General features: G+C 41.5%; 1 protein-coding gene and 1 long non-coding RNA gene across 2 annotated transcripts in view; one reads left to right on the top strand and one right to left on the bottom strand.

The window, feature by feature from the left end:
- Nucleotides 1-21,005, bottom strand: part of pacrg (PARK2 co-regulated) — a 288,420-nt gene that overhangs the window by 24,969 nt on the left and 242,446 nt on the right. The gene's annotated exons all lie outside the window — the stretch shown is intronic.
- Nucleotides 608-19,697, top strand: LOC129812644 (uncharacterized). The gene is made up of 5 exons (XR_008753039.1): nucleotides 608-996; nucleotides 1,169-1,350; nucleotides 1,813-1,973; nucleotides 2,174-2,320; nucleotides 18,522-19,697. It is a non-coding gene; the product is annotated as an uncharacterized LOC129812644 (long non-coding RNA).

The following is a 21,005-nucleotide window of genomic DNA, read 5'->3' as shown; positions in this document are numbered from 1 at the left end:
AGACTAAAATTGAGCTTTTTGGCCATCATGAAAAATGCTATGTCTGGCGAAAAACCAACACCTCATCACTCCGAGAATACCATCCCCACATTGAAGCATGGTGGTGGCAGCATCATGCTGTGGGGATGTTTTTCATCGGCAGAGCTGGGGAACTGGTCAGAGTTGAAGGAATGATGGATGGTGCTGAATACAGGGAAATTCTTGAGGGAAGCCTGTTTCAGTCTTCCAGAGATTTGAGACTGGAACGGAGGTTCACCTTCCAACAGGACAATGACCCTAAGCATAATGCTAAAGCAACACTCAAGTGGTTAAAGAGGAGACATTTAAATGTCTTGGAATGGCCTAGTCAAAGCCCAGACCTCAATCCAATTGAGAATCTATGGTATGACTTAAAGATTGCTGTACACCAGCAGAACCCATCCAACTTGAAGGAGCTGGAGCAGTTTTGCCTTGAAGGATGGGTAAAAAACCCAGTGACTAGATGTGCCAAGTTTATAGAGACATACCCCAAAAGACTTTCAGCTGTAATTGCTGCAATATGTGTCTCTACAAAGTATTGACTTTGGGGGGGGGGGGGGTAATAGTTATGTAAGCTGAAGTTCTGTTTTTTTTGGTCTAATTTCTTGTTTCACAGGAAAACATATTTTGAATCTTCAAAGTGGTAGGCATGTTGTGCAAATCAAATGATACAACCCCCCCTAAAAGACTATTCCAGGTTGTAAGGCAAAATAGTGGAAAATGCAAAGGGGGGTGAATACTTTATCAATCCACTGTATAGGTCATTATAATTACTATCATAATAATTTATTTAAGAAGTTTTGCAAATCATATGTGAAAAAAAGGGAAGAAAATTGACACCATTTCTCAATTATCTTTCTGCCAAAGAATGGGTTCCCAACTTGAGATACAAATCAATCAATCATTCATTTATTTATTCATTCAAACAGCTACATGGATGACAGGACCAATAAAGTAATTGAAGCTGATGTGATCCAGGTAGGTGTATTGTAGGCTGTCATTATAAACTTGACTTGCCTAGTTAAACAAAGGTTAAACAAATAATAATAATTTCAGTTACTACTTTCAGTATGACCAAATGTGATTACAATTGAAATGGTATTTGAAATGTATTTTTCTACACGTAATTTTTTTGTATTTTCTAAAACAGGTCACTGACGCCACCAGTTCAGTGGCGATTGAGTCAGTTGGATTTCAGAGAAGGTTGAACAGCATTCTGACAGAGGGTCTACCTGTATCAACTACTGATCGGTAACCATCAATCAGAAAAAGTCATGCGAGAAGAGTACCCTACTATCCAACATGAGCTGGATTGCTGGCATGTTTCAAAGGGTAAATTTGTAACTATTCCACCAACAATAGAGTTGTCATCCAGTGTCACATGCTTCCTTTTTTCCCCCGGTTAAATGTTGACTTTTCCTCTAGTAGTCTTGATAAAGAAACTTCTGGCACAGTCAAAAAAGAAGGGCAACTAAGTTAAGACTGTGAATGAAAATGTTGCAACTCACCTTTGGAGCTCCTGTTGTAAATATAGGAGAGACATACAGGTAACATGGGCTTGAAAATGATTGCCAAGACAGTTATGGCCCATAAGAAAGAACAAACCTAACACAAAGGATTCTGATAATTAACTATGCTAAAATAGTGTATTGAGATGAAATGGCTAAATCAATTTATTCATAGTTGTTTGTCTGTCAGAATCAAATCAGGACGGTTATTATTACTACACACAGACCAAAACCTATTAAATGAAGTGGCAACTAAGTGTGTAATCAGGAACAATATCTTTCAAAGGAATAAAACTCATATGGAAGTCTCTTCTACCTACCACGTACAATTGGACTGAAAATGGAGTGCAGTACAGCTGCTCCCATGAAGACGCCTCAGAAGACAAGCAGAGATGGAAGAGGTGGAAATCCAGTACAACTGGGGACAATTTGTCTTTCTTCCCCCAGGTAAGTTAACTGAACACATTCTCATTAACAGCAATGACCTGGGGAATAGTTAGAGGGGGGATGAATGAGCCAATTGTAAGCTGGGGATGATTAGGTGAGCTTTGTCATTTTTGTCTTGGAAGGTGGTTTGCAGTTGACTCAACTGTACTAACCTCAAACAAATGTTATGTTCATATCCACATGGCAACTATTGTCCACAGGGGAGCTTGAGTCGTACCACAGTAGCATGCTCAAGTACACTCGGAAGCGACTGCATTTTCGTCCCCTCTCCATGGTCCCGAGAACCCAACTGGCTATAATGGACCACAATGAAAAATTGGGCAGGAAACAACCTACAACTGCCACAGGTACTTACCACACTTGAATAAATTGATAGAAGCAAATTACATGACATAGTGATTTTATTGTAAAATGTATCACGCGTGTACAAACTTTGAAGACCTTACAGTTGAAGTCGGAACATACACTTAGGTAAGAAAAAAACTGGCGCCATGACATACTAATGTCTCGCCGTTATCCAGACTTTCACCAGATACACAGTTTAAGTCAGTTTACATACACTGAGGTTGGAGTCATTAAAACTCGTTTTTCAACCACACCACAAATGTCTTGTTAACAAACTATAATTTTGGCAAGTCGGTTAGGACATCTACTTTGTGCACAAGTTATTTTTCCAACAATTGTTTACAGACAGATTATTTCACTTATAATTCAATGTATCACAATTCCAGTGGGTCAGAAGTTTACATACACTAAGTTGACTGTGCCTTTAAACAGCTTGGAAAATTCCAGAAAATTATGTCATGGCTTTAGAAGCTTCTGATAGGCTAATTGACATCATTTGAGTCAATTGGAGGTGTACCTGTGGATGTATTTCAAGGCCTACCTTCAAACTTGCTTGACATCATGGGAAAATCAAAAGAAATCAGCCAAGACCGCAGAAAAAAAATTGCAGACCTCTTTAAGTCTGGTTCATCCATGGGAGCAATTTCCAAATGCCCGAAGGTACCACGTTCATCTGTAAAAACAATAGTACGCAAGTATAAACACCATGGGACCATGTAGCCATCATACCGCTCAGGAAGGAGACGCGTTCTGTCTCCTAGAGATGAACGTACTTTGGTGCAAAAAGTGCAAATCAATCCCAGAACAACAGCAAAGGACCTTCTGAAGATGCTAGAGGAAACGGATACAAAAGTATCTATATCCACAGTAAAACGAGTCCTATATCGACATAACCTGAAAGGCAGCTCAGCAAGGAAGAAGCCACTGTTCCAAAACCGGCGTTAAAAAAGCCAGACTACGGTCTGCAACTGCACATGGGGGCAAAGATCGTACATTTTGGAGAAATGTCCTCTGGTCTGATGAAACAAAAATAGAACTGTTTGCCCATAATGACCATCGTTATGTTTGGAGGAAAAAGGGGGATGCTTGCAAGCCGAAGAACCCCATCCCAACCGTCACACACGGGAGTGGCAGCATCATGTTGTGGGGGTGCTTTGCTGCAGGAGGGACTGGTGCACTTCACAAAATAGATGGCATCATGAGGTAGGAAAATTATGTGGATATATTGAAGCAACATCTCAAGACATCAGTCAGGAAGTTAAAGTTTGGTCGCAAATGCGTCTCCAAATGGACAATGACCCCAAGCATACTTCCAAAGTTGTGGCAAAATGGCTTAAGGACAAAAAGGCAAGGTATTGGAGTGGCCATCACAAAGCCCTGACCTCAATCCTATAAAACATTTGTGGGCAGAACTGAAAAAGTGTGTGTGAGCAAGGAGGCCTACAAACCTGACTCAGTTACACCAGCTCTGTCAGGATGAATGGGCCAAAATTCCCCCAACTTATTGTGGGAAGCTTGTGGAAGTAGAGGTATGTGGGCAGCAAAATCCCTGTGGCCTCAAAAACAAACTGCTTCTCATCATCATTACGTTCCTCCGTTTCTGGAGCGCAATTGCCACAACTGCACCACCAGTCTGTGTTGATCCTTGGGATGGGTTGGGGCTGTGGTTCAGCTGCTTCTGCGGGTTCGGTGGCTAGAGTGGAGGAAGCCATCTTAAGCTCAGTTTGCCTCAATTCTTCGTCAGAGTACTCGGGCTCAAATAAATACGGTTCTGTCACGGATCCCTCCGGAACTTTCATCACGCGCACATGTCCCCTATTCCCACTGATTAGTATTCGTATATATGTGCCCTTTGGTTTCCATTAGTCTTGTTGATTGTAACTACGTCCGCTGGTGCATGTGAGTACCTGTACTGTGTGCTTTGGGCTTTCGTGCCCTTGTGGATTGCGCAGATGATTACGGGTCTCATCCCATGTGATAATCATTGTGCGCTAGTGTTATTTTTTTCGAGGTACTCCTCGCTCTTTTGTTTGGGTTCAACCCTGTGTTTTGGTTACGTGTTTGTTTGGTTTTCGTCCCCTTTACACGACACGCCATAATTTGGGGCTTAAAACTTCTTAGGCATAGCCCCCCCCCCCCCCCCCCCCCCCTTTTTTTTTCTTCTTCAAATTTTGCCTAAATGTAAACTTCTTAGGCATAGCCCCCACCCTTTTTTTTTTTCTTCAAATTTCGCCTAAATGACATACTCAAAATCTAACTACCTGTAGCTCAGGTCCCGAAGCAAGGATATGCATATTCTTGGTACCATTTGAAAGGAAACACTTTGAAGTTTGTGGAAATGTGAATTGAATGTAGGAGAATATAACACCATAGATCTGGTAGAAGAAAAAACCAACCAGTGTTTTTTTTACCATCTTTGAAATGCAAGAGAAAGGTCATTGTTAAAGCCATCAATTTGTTTGTAATTCTGATAGTGTCCACAAGATGGCAGCATTGTATGTGCACAGTTTCAGATGGATAAATAAAAAAATGAGTGAAAAATAATACGTTTAGTGAGAAGTCTCCAAGTACATTTGGGCAAATCGTGAAGGGGACATTAGCATTAATTTTCCATTTTTTTCTGCAAGAATATTGTCAATTCTGTATACTTGGACTTTGATTTAGCTTTCCAAGTATTAGTAGACATATAAGTTCAACATTTGCAAAACAACCAGTTTCCCTAACTTCATAAGTCTGAATAATCTTATACGTTGTTGTCCAAAAGAAAAATGCATGCTGTCGCAAAAGGTTAGCGCCTACATTATGCGACCGAAACAGGGTTTCCGGGTACTCCCGCAAAGTCCAGCTCATTGGCTTTCTAGCTAGCTTTGTTTGACCCCAATTGGTGCTTATTTGACAAAGATACAGTCATTCAAGAGATCTCTGAGGGATCTAGGATCTCTGAGGAATAGATACGGGTAAAAAATGTGATTTGACTCGTTGAAACAACGTTTAGGGTGAGATTTTCACAGATTCCTTTGTTTACAAATTGAACGAGTGGAAATACAAAATCGATCATGCGTTGCTATATGGACCTTTTCAGGATATGGAAAATGATTTTATCTAACAAAACGACATTTCATGTTATCTCTGGGACCCTTTTGGATGATAAATCAGAGCAAGATTTCAGAATGTAAGTACACATTTCACCTTTAGAGGTGAATTTCATCAAACCTATTGCTGTGAAAAAAACTTTTGTTGTTAGGAGCTCTCCTCAAACAATAGCATGGCATTTTTTTTCGCAGTAATAGTTACTGTAAATTGGACAGTGCCATTATATTAACAAGATTTTAAGCTTTCGGACGACTATGCGATCTTGATATAACGCGATGCATGATTTACAACTGTCCCGTTGACGGAACGCCAATCCTTAAGAAGTTTTTAATAAAAAACCCTATTAAGCATTCCTGCGCCTGTCTCCCGAATCATCTATACCAGCGTGACGGGTTCGAAGACACCATCGGTGCCCCTCCAGTAGTTTTCTTCATCATTCGCGAGTATTTCGTTGTCATACATGTCTGTAGGTTGTTGTTTACTTTGTATGCCTAATGTGTAATGCTGTCTTCACCGGAAAAAAAAACGTGCATCTGTGAATAAGGGTATGACGTGCAGTTTCTACGTAGCACGTATTACCCCCCGAGAGCACACATACACAGTTGTTACCCATCTCCGCTACTATGGCAGCGGAGATCATGCAAAACTAATGCTAAAATAATGTATTGCGATTGAATGACTAAAATCACACAAACAGCTATGAATAAACTCTGTCAGAATAAAATCAGGACAGTCATTATTAATACTTACTGACTTTATTGTCCCCAGTGTCATGTACACGTTTAAAGTGGCTTTTTAAATACAAAACAAAATTGACAATACAACTTTCATAACAGTTACATACCAATAAAACATTTTTTTTAAACTAGCCTGCTGGTCTTACTGAGTCGATAGGAACATTAACCCGAGCAATTTAGGAGGGATATCACACCTGGCACAAATTATGGTCTAATTCTGTTTTTCCTGCCGAGGAGTGCCCTATACCTGCGCCCAGAGGGGAGTAGTTCAACGTCCGGGTACAGGGGGTGGCTTGGGACTAAATGTATTTTGTGAGCCTTGCATTGAACTTCTGTATTTTGGGTAAGCTTCCCCTTTTACCCTTAAGGTAATCTTTTGAAATGAATGTCTAAATGTAATGTTTTAACCCTATCCAAAAACTTGAACCCTTAATTGAACCATTCGGAGCGATGCAGAGCAGGAGGAGCAACCCAGTATGTCAAAAACACTTTGAAATTTGACATTTGGAGAAACGTGGATAAACATCAGAATCTGAAGTAAAACTGTGACAACTTTTTGCTCTTCCCTCTGGTATGAGGAGATTTGGGGGCGGCTGCCTTGTAAGCAGCTGAGGTTTGTATTCAGTCTACCCCTCCTGCTCATGTGCCTCTTTCTCTATTTCCTGTTCTCTCTCCTCTCTCTACCGCTCTCTGGAGCTGCAGGGCAGACAGAGCTCCCAGAGCCCCACCGGTCTGACTGTGAGCTTCCATCCCCCTCTGTGATTTCAGTGCTCAGCAGCTGCGTCCATTTTCTCTCTCACTCTGCCATTTGGTGCGATGCGATACAATTCTATGCACTAACATTTGTTGCATAAACATTCATTTTCCATTCTAAGTTCAAATCAGCTGTTGATGGCACTCAAGAGCTGGGCCCCTCTGAGCTGGATGTGTCTGAGCTGACCACACTGCACAAACACTGGTTGAATCAACATTGTTTTCATTTCAATTAAATTACGTTGAACCAACGTGGAATAGACGTCTGATCTGTGCCCATTGGGACTTCTGTGTGAATGATGAATATGTCTACGGTGTATGTAGTCACCTGAGCTGAGCCATAAAGGAGACTAGTGGGAATCTACCAACCCACTATCCTATTAGGGCACAGGAGGTTGTTGGCACCTTCATTGGGGAGGACAGGCTTGTGGTAATGGCTGGAGCAGAATAAGTGGATTTGTACTAAATATATCAAACGCATAGTTTCCATGTGTTTGATGCCATTCCATATACTCCGTTCCAGCCATTATTACAGTATGAGCCGTCCTCCCCTCAGCAGGCTCCTGTGTATTGGGGCGGGGGGCAATGTATGCTCCCCACACTTCTGATCTGAAATCACGATCACCCACTTGCCATTTTTCCAGATTAAAAGTGTTTGAACTGAAAGTGTTTGATCAAGTAATAAATTAATATTTATCGTTAAATTATAGCCAATGAATATATAGCACAATTTTGGATATCACCCCGTCACAAAATGGAATGGTTTTGACCATTTTGAAGTTTTTAATGGAGTGAGCTTCTCCTCCCGTTTCGACGATGCAGTGTCGCTTCACTCACAGTGAATTGCTGTCCTTGTTATGAAATTATCAACTTGAACCAAAATAAATGACCATTTACACTGATAGTATAAAATAAAGCAAAACTACCAAAACTATTACTGATGGTGAACCTGAACAATCAAAATAAAATCTAATGTAAGCAGGTAGGCTATAGCCAGATGAGAGTTGTGTCTCCGGTATCTTACTTTAATTCCAGTAAAACTCAACAGCATATTTGATCACAATAACCTATCAAATTACAAATTAAAGTGGAACTGAAAGCATTTTATTTACTTTAGATATGAAACAAACAATCATTACCAGTCCAGAATATCAGATTCCCAGTTTATGCTACAAACCCAACTTTAAAAGAGGTTTTAAAAATCGGATATATTTGACTCAACATTCGATGACGTACACTAAGGCATTGTTGGCAGAATAGATGGATGCAGTTCACTGCATGATTCATTTAATTCACCAATACATTTCTTGGTAGTCCAAAAAATATGGCTATCGGGTTGTAAATCAAAGCTGGCAAACAAGCAAGGGCAATGATCACAAGCCAGTCATAACGTGGCTAATAGGCTAGCGTATCTATTTATGTTGCAAACTAAAAACATGGAGCCTAACGTTAGCAAGATAGCTAGCTGCCAGGAGGATGTCATGTAATGTCATTGGAGGAGTGGGTGAGTGACTGACATTTTCCCCTCATTTTTCGGTGGCTATACACAGCTAGAGATGCAGGTGTCATTTGGTTAGCTAGCAAGAACTTGAACGACTGTTATCCACTTAGCATATCTCTTGCGTTCGCAAATTCACTCTGGCTATCTACTCCGATTTTAGACCACTCTCGTCTGAGTGTGCCAGAGCGCAGAATAACTGATTAATTCAAAACGCTCTATATAACATGTAAAGAGCCTAACCTGCTCTGCTACGGTGAGTAAAATTGTCAGTGAGGTGTTCCCCCATTTGTGTCTGGAAGTAGCTAGCAAGCTAGCTGGATCAACCCTACTCCTCAGCCACAGCGTCCAGTGTGCACTCCGAACACTAAGAGAGCGAACCGCTCTGAATTTACGAATGACCCAGAACGCACTCTGACACACTGAAGGCAATTTACGAATGTACTCTTAGTTGTCAATCAAATGCACTGAACAAAATTAAAAACGCAACATGTAAAGTATTGTTTCGTGAGGTTTTCCATATGAAAAAAAGCTTATTTCTCTCAAATGTTGAGCACAAATTTGTTTACATCCCTATTTGTGAGCATTTCTACCTTGCCAAGATAATCCATCCACCTGAAAGATGTGGCATATCAAGAAGCTGATTAAACAGCATGGTCATTACACAGGTGCACCTGCTTAAGAGTATTTCTGTCTGTAATAATGCCTTTTTGTGATTGGCTGGGCCTGGCTCCCCAGTGGCTGGGCCTGGCTCCCCAGTGGGTGGGCCTATGCCCCCCTATGGCTGCACCCCTGCCCAGTCATGTGAAATCCATAGATTAGGGCCTAATGAATTTATTTAAATTGAATGATTTCCTTATATGATCTGTAACTCAGTCAAATCTTTGAAATTGTTACATGTGGCGTTTATATTTTTGTTTAGCAGATTTGCCATCAATCAAATGGGAGGACAGGGAAGTTCTCATTCAGTTGTCAAAACGTGGGTTGGGACAAGCAGGAAGTTGGCAGGAAGTTTGTCAGTGGAATTCTGACGGCCAACTATCTGAAAAAGTTTCAGAGGGTTTAATCAAATCAAATCAAATAGAATGTTGTCGGTCACATCCATTCACATGGTTAGCAGATGTTATTGCGAGTGTAGCGAAATGCTTGTGCTTCTATTTCCCGACAGTGCAGCAATATCTAACAATTCCACAACAGATACCTAATACACACAAATCTAAGTAAAGGAATGGAATAAGAATATATAAATATATGGATGAGCAATAACAGAGCAGCATAGGCTAAGATGCAATAGATCAGGTATTCCCAAACGGGGGTACCACAATGCCGTCGGGGGTACGCCAAATAAAAATGTGATAAAAAACATTTTCTTAACATTTTTAAACAGTCCATTTATACACTGCTCAAAAAAATAAAGGGAACACTTAAACAACACAATGTACTACACCTGCACCTGTCTACGACACAAGTTGTTCTGCTTCCACGAGCACATCCAATGCTAGCATCAGTAATTCAACATTTGTTGTTAGCTCAGCTAGCATGATCACTGACAGTTGTGAATCTGATGCAGCCTAAGAGCTACTGACCCCTTACCTGGGAAAGCAGCGAACAGACAGGGACGTTGGACCATTGAAGAGGCACAAATATGACGAGAGCTACATTGATTTGCGGTTCACTTATATTGGGAGTAGTGCCTTTCCTCAGCCACAGTGTGTTATATGTGCAAAAGTACTATCTCACAACTTAACCTCTACCGAGCACCTACCCCGGGTCCGGGAGCACCCCCCACCCCCCCCACACTGATTAGCATCGCTAGCATAGCGTCACAATTAAATAGTAGCATCTAAATATCATTAAATCACAAGTCCAAGACACCTAATGAAAGATACAGATCCTGTGAATAAAGCCACCATTTCAGATTTTTTAAATGTTTTACAGGGAAGACACAATAGGTAAATCTATTAGCTAAACACGTTAGCAAAAATCACCATTTTTCTTGTCCACCATTTTCTCTCAACACCAGTAGCTATCACCAATTCGGCTAAACTAAGATATTGATAGCCACTAACCAAGAAAAAACCTCCTCAGATGACAGTCTGATAACATATTTATGGTATAGGATAGGTTTTGTTAGAAAAATGTGCATATTTCAGGTAGATGTCATAGGTTACAATTGCACCCACCGTCACAAATGGACTAGAATAACTACAAAGAGCAACGTGTTTACCTACTTACTAATCATCAAACATTTCGTAAAAATACACAGCATACACTAATCGAAAGACACAGCTCCTGTGAATACAGACAATATTTCAGATTTTCTAAGTGTCTTACAGCGAAAACACAATAAATCGTTATATTAGCATACCACATATGCAAACGTTACCAGAGCATTGATTCTAGCCAAAGAGAGCGATAACGTAAACATCGCCAAAATATATTAATTTTTTCACTAACCTTCTCAGAATTCTTCAGATGACACTCCTGTAACATCACATTACAACATACATATACAGTTTGATCGAAAATGTGCATATTTAGCGGCACAAATCGTGCTTACACAATGGAAATACTGTCCAACTACTCAAGCAATCTGCCCGGCAGCATCATGATAATACAACTATTTTTATCGAAAACTATTCATAAACTTGACAAAAAAAATACAGGTTGGCCATGAAATGAAAGATGCATTAGTTATTAATGCAACCGCTAAGTTAGATTTTTAAAATTAACGTTACTAGACATACAGTGTGCGTTACAGACAGACTAGTGCCGCAATAACGGCGTCACTATTTACCGTTATTGAGTTTACATTTTTCCACATAAAAATGGAATAACATCATAAATAGCTCTTACTTTTCGACGAGCTTCCATCGGAATCTTGGCCAAGTGGTACTTTTGTCCAAAAGAATCGTTGCTTGGTTGTAAAACGTTGCATTCAACTTCTGATATAGCAGCTAACTATAGCTAACAATTGCTAACATTAGCTAACGTGTCCAAATCCTCATTACGCAATACTGAGGAAATTCCGAAAAATAGCAATATACTCGCATAATCTGATATAACTCGGTTTCAAATAGCTTCGTTATGATGTTTCTAACACCTATATCAAATTAAATTACAGACTGATATATCTAAAGTTCATTACTAAGCGTTCGAAAATGGCATCCCGGGGTCTCTCTCTGCGTAAAGTTCAACGTCGAAAAGATGGCGTACCTCACTCCTTGGTGTTTTATAACCTCTGAGAGCTACGCAGGAAGCCCATTCCACTTCTCATTGGTTACTGACATCCAGGGGAAGGCGGGTGCAGTTCGTGTCGTTCCATAGGATATACACACCCCTTTAAACTGAACTGAGATCAGAGCTTCGCTCTCAGACCTTCGCAAAACCTGTCATGGATTTCGCTGTAGAAAGAGTTCTGTTCCACTCAGAGACATAATTCAAACGGCTATAGAAACTAGATAGTGTTTTCTATCCAATAATAACAATAATATGCATATTGTACGATCAAGAATTGAGTAGGAAGCCGTTTCATCTGGAGAGACAATTATGCTAATTTGAAACAGCACCCCCTATAGTCGCAAGAAGTTAATGAAACCGTCAATCTTGTGCAGACAATTAGAAACAAAACATGCCAATTTGAAAAATAAGCCACAGGAGTTTTTTGAGCGATAATTAAGATGACTTTTGAGTAGTAAGACATGTATAAAAGCAACAGATACCATTAATAAGAAGGAGCTAGAAGTGTCTTATATGGTGAGCTACCGAGTGGCTACTATTCTGGAGGATATGGCTGGGACAATGCTGGGGGAAAAGGCCCAAAAAACTATACAGACAATGCCTTAATCAAACAACACTGTTTCACGACGCATCAGTGAAATGGCAGGAGATGTTTTGAAACAATTACTGCTTCGCATACAAGCCAGTGAATTCTATGCGTTACAGCTGGATGAGTCAACAGACGTGCCGGGCCTGGCACAGCTTCTGGTACATGTCCGTTACGTTTATGGGGGGGTCAATTAAGGAAGACATCCTCTTCTGCAAACCACTGAAAACCCGGACAACAGGAGAGGATATTTTTAAAGAACTGGACAGCTTTGTGACATCAAATGGACTTTCGTGGTCAAGATGTGTTGGTATTTGTACTGATGGCGCAAACGCCATGACAGGGAGACAACGTGTAGTGGTAACGCGCGTGCAAGCAGTTGCTCCCGACGGCTCTTGCTGTCAAGGGAATGCCTGACGGCTTGAAAGACGTTTTGGACACAACAGTGAAAATGGTTAACTTTGTTAAAGCAAGGCCCCTGAACTCTCGTGTATTTTCTGCACTATGCAATGATATGGGCAGTAACCATGTAAAACTTTTACAACATACAGAAGTGCGCTGGTTATCAAGGGGCAACGTATTGACACGCTTTTTTTTTTAAATTGAGAGACGAGCTTAAAGTTTTCTTTACTGACCATCATTTTCTCGCATGAATGATCTGAATCTAGGATTACAGGGACTCTCTGCAACTATATTCAATGTGCGGGACAAAATTGAGGCTATGATTAAGAATTTGGAGCTCTTCTCTGTCTGCATTAACAAGGACAACACACAGGTCTTTCCATCATTGTATGATTTCTTTTGTGTGCAAATTAACTCAAGCTTACGGACAATGTCAAATGTGATATAGCGAAGCACCTGAGTGAGTTGGGTGCGCAATTACGTAGGTACTTTCCTGAAACAGATGACACAAACAACTGGATTTGTTATCCCTTTAATGCCCTGCCTCCAGTCCACTTACCGATATCTGAACAAGAGAGCCTCATCGAAATTACAACAAGCGGTTCTGTGAAAATTGAATTTAATCAGAAGCCACTGCCAGTTTTCTGAGGATCCTGGCTTGGCAAATCGCGCTGTTAAGACACGGATGCCCTTTGCAACCACGTACCTATGTGAGAGTGGATTCTCTGCCCTCAATAGCATGAAAACTAAATACAGGCACAGACTGTGTGTGGAAAATTATTTAAGACTGAGACTCTCTCCAATACAAACCAACATTGCAGAGTTATGTGCATCCTTTCAAGCACACCCTTCTCATTAACCTGTGGTGAGTTATTCACAATTGTATATGTAAGATGGTTAAATAAAGAGCAACATTATTGATTATTATGATATTGTTATTTGTGCCCTGGTCCTATAAAAGCTCTATGTCACTTCCCACGAGCCGGGTTGTGACAAACTCACACTCATTCTTATGTTTAATAAATGCATTGTACAGTGTGTGTGGCAGGCTTACAATGATGGCAAAAAAAAAACATTTGAGAGTGCGCTGACCCTGGTGCTAGAGGGGGTACGCAGCTGGAGGTTGAATGTTCGAAGGGGTATGGAACTATAAAAAGTTTGGGAACCACTGTAATAGATAGTATAGAATACAGTATATACATATGAGATGAGTAATGCAAGATATGTAATCATTACTAAAGTGATTAGTGTTCCATTTATTAAAGTGTTCAATGATTTCAAGTCTGTATGTAGGCAGCAGCCTCTCTGGGCTAGTGATGGCTGTTTAACAGTCTGCTGGCCTTGAGATAGAAGCTGTTTTTCGGTCGTAGTGCTGGTAAGTTGACATCGCTCTGATATCCAATAGTTCTTCCCAGATGTATGTAATAACACTTTATATTTTATAGGCTAACAATGTAAGAAATAATACATAAAAAACAAAATACTACAAAGTTTCCTAAGGACTAGAAGCGAGGCAGCCCTCTCTGTCGGCGCCATCTTATCTAACTTCTTATGGCCAACATCCGGTGAAATTGCAGAGCGCCAAATTCAAAATACAGAAATACTCATAATAAACATTCATAAAATATACAAGTGTTATACATCGGCTTAAAGATTAACTTCTTGTAATCCAGCCGTTGTGTCAGATTTCAAAAAGGCTTTACGGCGAAAACATACCATGTGATTATCTGAGGACAGCGCCCCGCTTACAAAAGCATTCAAAACTTTTACAACCAAGTAAAGGAATTACAAAAGTCAGAAATACCGATAAAATGAATTACTTACCTTTGATGAGTGTAGAGAGTATAGAGATATTGTTATCCACGTCGGCACCAACGATGTTAGGATGAAACAGTCAGAGGTCACCAAGTGCAACATAGCTTCAGCGTGTAAATCAGCTAGAAAGATGTGTCGGCATCGAGTAATTGTCTCTGGCCCCCTCCCAGTTAGGGGGAGTGACGAGCTCTACAGCAGAGTCTCAGCACTCAATCGCTGGTTGAAAACTGTTTTCTGCCCCTCCCAAAAGATAGAATTTGTAGATAATTGGCCCTCTTTCTGGGACTCACCCACAAACAGGACCAAGCCTGACCTGCTAAGGAGTGACGGACTCTATCCTACCTGGAGGGGTGCTCTCATCTTATCTACCAACATAGATAGGGCTCTAACTCCTTTAGCCCCACAATGAAATAGGGTGCAGGCCAGGCAGCAGGCTGTTAGCCAACCTGCCAGCTTAGTGGAGTCTGCCAATAGCACAGTCAGTGTAGTCAGCTCAGCCATACCCATTGAGACTGTGTCTGTGCCTCGACCTAGGTTGGGCAAAACTAAACATGGCGGTGTTCGCCTTAGCAATCTTATTAGGATAAAGACCTCCTCCATTCCTGCCATTATTGAAAGAGATCGTGATACCTCACATCTCAAAATAGGGTTACTTAATGTTAGATCCCTCACTTCAAAGGCAGTCATAGTCAATGAACTAATCACTGATCATAATCTTGATGTGATTGGCCTGACTGAAACATGGCTTAAGCCTGATGAATTTACTGTGTTAAATGAGGCCTCACCTCCTGGTTACACTAGTGACCATATCCCCCGTGCATCCCGCAAAGGCGGAGGTGTTGCTAACATCTACGATAGCAAATTTCAATTTACAAAAAAAAAAATGGCGTTTTCGTCTTTTGAGCTTCTAGTCATGAAATCTATGCAGCCTACTCAATCACTTTTTATAGCTACTGTTTACAGGCCTCCTGGGCCATATACAGCGTTCCTCTCTGAGTTTCCTGAATTCCTATCAGACCTTGTAGTCATAGCAGATCATATTCTAATTTTTGGTGATTTTAATATTCACATGGAGAAGTCCACAGACCCACTCCAAAAGTCTTTCGGAGCCATCATCGACTCAGTGGGTTTTGTCCAACATGTCTCTGGACCTACTCACTGCCACAGTCATACTCTGGACCTAGTTTTGTCCCATGGAATAAATGTTGTAGATCTTAATGTTTTTCCACATAATCCTGGACTATCGGACCACCATTTTATTACGTTTGCAATCGCAACAAATAATCTGCTCAGACCCCAACCAAGGAGCATCAAAAGTCGTGCTATAAATTCTCAGACAACACAAAAATTCCTTGATGCCCTTCCAGACTCCTTCTGCCTACCCAAGGACGTCAGAGGACAAAAATCAGTTAACCACTTAACTGAGGAACTCAATTTAACCTTGCGCAATACCCTAGATGCAGTTGCACCCCTAAAAACGAAAAACATTTGTCATAAGAAACTAGCTCCCTGGTATACAGAAAATACCCGAGCTTTGAAGCAAGCTTCCAGGAAATTGGAACGGAAATGGCGCCACACAAAACTGGAAGTCTTCCGACTAGCTTGGAAAGACAGTACCGTGCAGTACCGAAGAGCCCTCACTGCTGCTCGATCATCCTACTTTTCCAACTTAATCGAGGAAAATAAGAACAATCCAAAATTTCTTTTTGATACTGTTGCAAAGCTAACTAAAAAGCAGCATTCCCCAAGAGAGGATGGCTTTCACTTCAGCAGTAATAAATTCATGAACTTCTTTGAGGAAAAGATCATGACCATTAGAAAGCAAATTACGGACTCCTCTTTGAATCTGCGTATTCCTCCAGGGCTTAGCTGTCCTGGATCTGCACAGCTCTGCGAGGGCCTGGGATCGGGAGAGACACTTAAGTGTTTTAGTACTATATCTCTTGACACAATGATGAAAATAATCATGGCCTCTAAACCTTCAAGCTGCATACTGGATCCTATTCCTACTAAACTGCTGAAGGAGCTGCTTCCTGTGCTTGGCCCTCCTATGTTGAACATAATAAACAGCTCTCTATCCACCGGATGTGTACCAAACTCACTAAAAGTGGCAGTGATAAAGCCTCTCTTGAAAAAGCCAAACCTTGACCCGGAAAATATAAAAAACCATCGGCCTATATCGAATCTTCCATTCCTCTCAAAAATTTTAGAAAAAGCTGTTGCGCAGCAACTCACTGCCTTTCTGAAGACAAACAATGTATACGAAATGCTTCAGTCTGGTTTTAGACCCCATCACAGTACTGAGACTGCACTTGTGAAGGTGGTAAATGACCTTTTAATGGCGTCAGACCGAGGCTCTGCATCTGTCCTCGTGCTACTAGACCTTAGTGCTGCCTTTGACACCATCGATCACCACATTCTTTTGGAGAGACTGGAAACCCAAATTGGTCTACACGGACAAGTTCTGGCCTGGTTTAGATCTTACCTGTCGGAAAGATATCAGTTTGTCTCTGTGAATGGTCTGTCCTCTGACAAATCAACTGTACATTTCGGTGTTCCTCAAGGTTCCGTTTTAGGACCACTATTGTTTTCACTATATATTTTACCTCTTGGGGATGTTATTCGAAAACATAATGTTAACTTTCACTGCTATGCGGATGACACACAGCTGTACATTTCAATGAAACATGGTGAAGCCCCAAAATTGCCCTCGCTAGAAGCCTGTGTTTCAGACATAAGGAAGTGGATGGCTAAAAACTTTCTACTTTTAAACTCGGACAAAACAGAGATGCTTGTTCTAGGTCCCAAGAAACAAAGAGATCTTCTGTTAAATCTGACAATTCATCTTGATGGTTGTAAAGTCGTCTCAAATAAAACTGTGAAGGTACTCGGCGTTACTCTTGACCCTGATCTCTCTTTTGACGAACATATCAAGACTGTTTCAAGGACAGCTTTTTTCCATCTACGTAACATTGCAAAAATCAGAAATTTTCTGTCCAAAAATGATGCAGAAAAATTAATCCATGCATTTGTTACTTCTAGGTTAGACTACTGCAATGCTCTACTTTCCGGCTACCCGGATAAAGCACTAAATAAACTTCAGTTAGTGCTAAATACGGCTGCTAGAATCCTGACTAGAACCAAGAAATTTGATCATATTACTCCAGTGCTAGCTTCCCTACACTGGCTTCCCGTTAAGACAAGGGCTGATTTCAAGGTTTTACTGTTAACCTATAAAGCGTTACATGGGCTTGCTCCTACCTATCTTTCCGAGTTGGTCCTGCCGTACATACCTACACGTACGCTACGGTCACAAGACGCAGGCCTCCTAATTGTCCCTAAAATTTCTAAGCAAACAGCTGGAGGCAGGGCTTTCTCCTATAGATCTCCATTTTTATGGAACAGTCTGCCTACCCATGTGAGAGACGCAGACTCGGTCTCAACCTTTAAGTCTTTACTGAAGACTTATCTCTTCAGTAGGTCATATGATTGAGTGTAGTCTGGCCCAGGAGTGTGAAGGTGAACGGAAAGGCTCTGGAGCAACGAACCGCCCTTGCTGTCTCTCCAGGGCCGGTTCCCCTCTCTCCACTGGGATTCTCTGCCTCTAACCCTGTTACTGGGGCTGAGTCACTGGCTTGCTGGTGCTCTTTCATGCCGTCCCTAGGAGGGGTGCGTCACTTGAGTGGGTTGAGTTACTGACGTGAACTTCCTGTCTGGGTTGGCGCCCCCCCTTGGTTGTGCTGTGGTGGAGACCTTTGTGGGCTATACTCGGCCTTGTCTCAGGATTGTAAGTTGGTGGTTGAGGATATCCCTCTAGTGGTGTGGGGGCTGTGCTTTGGCAGAGTGGGTGGGGTTATATCCTTCCTGTTTGGCCCTGTCCGGGGGTTTCTTCGGATGGGGCCACAGTGTCTCCTGACCGCTCCTGTCTCAGCCTCCAGTATTTATGCTGCAGTAGTTTATGTGTCGGGGGGGCTAGGGTCAGTTGGTTATACCTGGAGTACTTCTCCTGTCTTATCCAGTGTCCTGTGTGAATTTAAGTATGCTCTCTCTAATTCTCTCCTTCTCTCTTTCTCTCTGAGAACCTGAGCCCTAGGACCATACGTCAGGACTACCGGGCATGCTGACACCTTGCTGTCCCCAGTCCGCCCGGCCTTGCTGCTATTCCAGTTTCAACTGTTTCTGCCTGCGGTTACGAAACCCCCACCTGTCCCAGACCTGCTGTTTTCAACTCTTAATGATCGGCTATGAAAAGCCAACTGAGATTTATTCCTGATTATTATTTGACCATGCTTGTCATTTATGAACATTTTGAAAATCTTGGCTCTCTCTAATTTTCTCCTTCTCTCTTTCTTTCTCTCGGAGGACCTGAGCCCTAGGACCATACGTCGGGACTACCGGCCATGGTGACTCCTTGCTGCCCTCAGTCCGCCTGGCCTTGCTGCTATTCCAGTTTCAACTCTTCTGCCTGCGGTTATGGAACCCCTACCTGTCCCAGACCTGCTGTTTTCAACTCTTAATGATCGGCTATGAAAAGCCAACTGAGATTTATTCCTGATTATTATTTGACCATGCTTGTCATTTATGAACATTTTGAAAATCTTGGCTCTCTCTAATTTTCTCCTTCTCTCTTTCTTTCTCTCGGAGGACCTGGGCCCTAGGACCATGCGTCGGGACTGCCGCCCGTGGTGACTCCTTGCTGTCCCCAGTCCGCCTGGCCTTGCTGCTATTCCAGTTTCAGCTGTTCTGCCTGCGGTTATGGAACCGCCACCTGTCCCAGACCTGTTGTTTTTCAACTCTTAATGATCAGCTATGAAAAGCCAACTGAAAATTATTCATGATTATTATTTGACCATGCTTGTCACTTATGAACATTTTTGAACATCTTGGCATAGTTCTGTTATAATCTCCACCCGGCACAGCCAGAAGAGGACTGGCCACCCCTCATAGCCTGGTTCCTCTCTAGGTTTCTTCCTAGGTTTTGGCCTTTCTAGGGAGTTTTTCCTAGCCACCGTGCTTCTACACCTGCATTCTAGCTGTTTGGGGTTTTAGGCTGGGTTTCTGTACAGCACTTCGAGATATTATCTGATGTACGAAGGGCTATATAAAATAAAATTGATTGATTGATTGATTGATTGATGATCTTCATATGTTTGCAGTCACAAGATTCCATGTTACACAATAAATGTTTGTTTTGTTCGATAAAGTCCCTCTTTATGTCCCAAAAACTCAATTTTGTTGGCGCGTTTTGTTCAGTAATCCACTGGCTCAAAGGCGGTCACGACATGCAGAAGTAAACATCCTAATATAACCTGTAAAGTTCGTCAAAACATGTCAAACGATGTTTATAATTAATCCTCAGGTTGTCTATTGTTGAAATAATTGATAATATTTCAACCGGACAATAGCGTCTTCAATAGAAAAGAAAAACAACGAACGGCGCGCAATCGGTCATGCGCTCAAAACAGCTCTGGTTCATTTAGAGTCCACTGAAAGAATGTTCTCATTCTTCCACGTTTTTCAGAATACAAGCCTGAAACAATGTCTAAAGACTGTTGACATCTAGTGGAAGCCATAGGAACTGGAATTTGGATCCTATCCAAATACATACTGTATAGGCATTCAATAGAAAAGTAGCATAAAAAATATCCCACTTCCTGGATGGATTTACCTCAGGTTTTCGCCTGCCATATCAGTTCTGTTATACTCACATACATTATTTTAACAGTTTTGGAAACTTTAGAGTGTTTTCTATCCAATGCGACCATATGCATACCCTAGCTTCTGGGCCTCAGTAACAGGCAGTTTACTTTGGGCACGTGTGTCATCCAAACTTCAAAATAATGCCTCCTACCCAAGAGAGGCTAATGTTACCTTGTTAGATTTCAGCTCTTCTCGGTCTGGCTAGCATTAGTTGTTGATCTTGTTGTTGTTGATGTGCATAACTGGGGGAGAGAGCCTACCTTTTCATGGTTGTTTGATCAATAGGACTGTAAAGTTCCTAAATGTAAGAGGACTCCCATGGTATTTACATATTTGCAGAAATCCATTCAGGTGTATTTTGGTGAATGCGTTCTATGATGGCAGGCCTGTGTGGCAAATGTCTTGTTTGCATAAAGGCCTACTGTAGCTCTGATGGGATATGGTGCACTGGTCTGTGTAGACTCCGGTCTTGGACGAGACAGATGTTTTTATTAGGTTTTATTTACTGCAGTTGTCCAATGGGTTGTACCATTGGATGAATCTATTTCTTCTGCATCTGTAGATGCCAAACATTAGTCTGGTTGGTATCTACGTGATTAACAGGGGCTGAGCTAGAGTGGTGTTTGTGGGACAAGGGCAGATCCTGATGGGGCCCGGGTCTTTTTACAAAAATGTATGTAGAGTCCGAATGTTTTGAGCTACAAACTCAAGCTATCTATGAGAAGACTCTCACGAAGACTTTCATTAACAGGCACATGTAACATGTTTTTCTCTTATGACGCTCACAAGCTAAACAAGAGTCGGTAAAAGGTAAGGGGTTCTTCTACATAGAAGATCATAGGAAATCCCAGTACATAGTGTAT

Source organism: Salvelinus fontinalis, chromosome 16 (genome assembly GCF_029448725.1).
Source record: "Salvelinus fontinalis isolate EN_2023a chromosome 16, ASM2944872v1, whole genome shotgun sequence".
NCBI classification, from domain to species: Eukaryota; Metazoa; Chordata; class Actinopteri; order Salmoniformes; family Salmonidae; genus Salvelinus; species Salvelinus fontinalis.
Note: the sequence above shows the minus strand (reverse complement) of the source record. Positions and strands in the feature narration are given on the sequence as shown.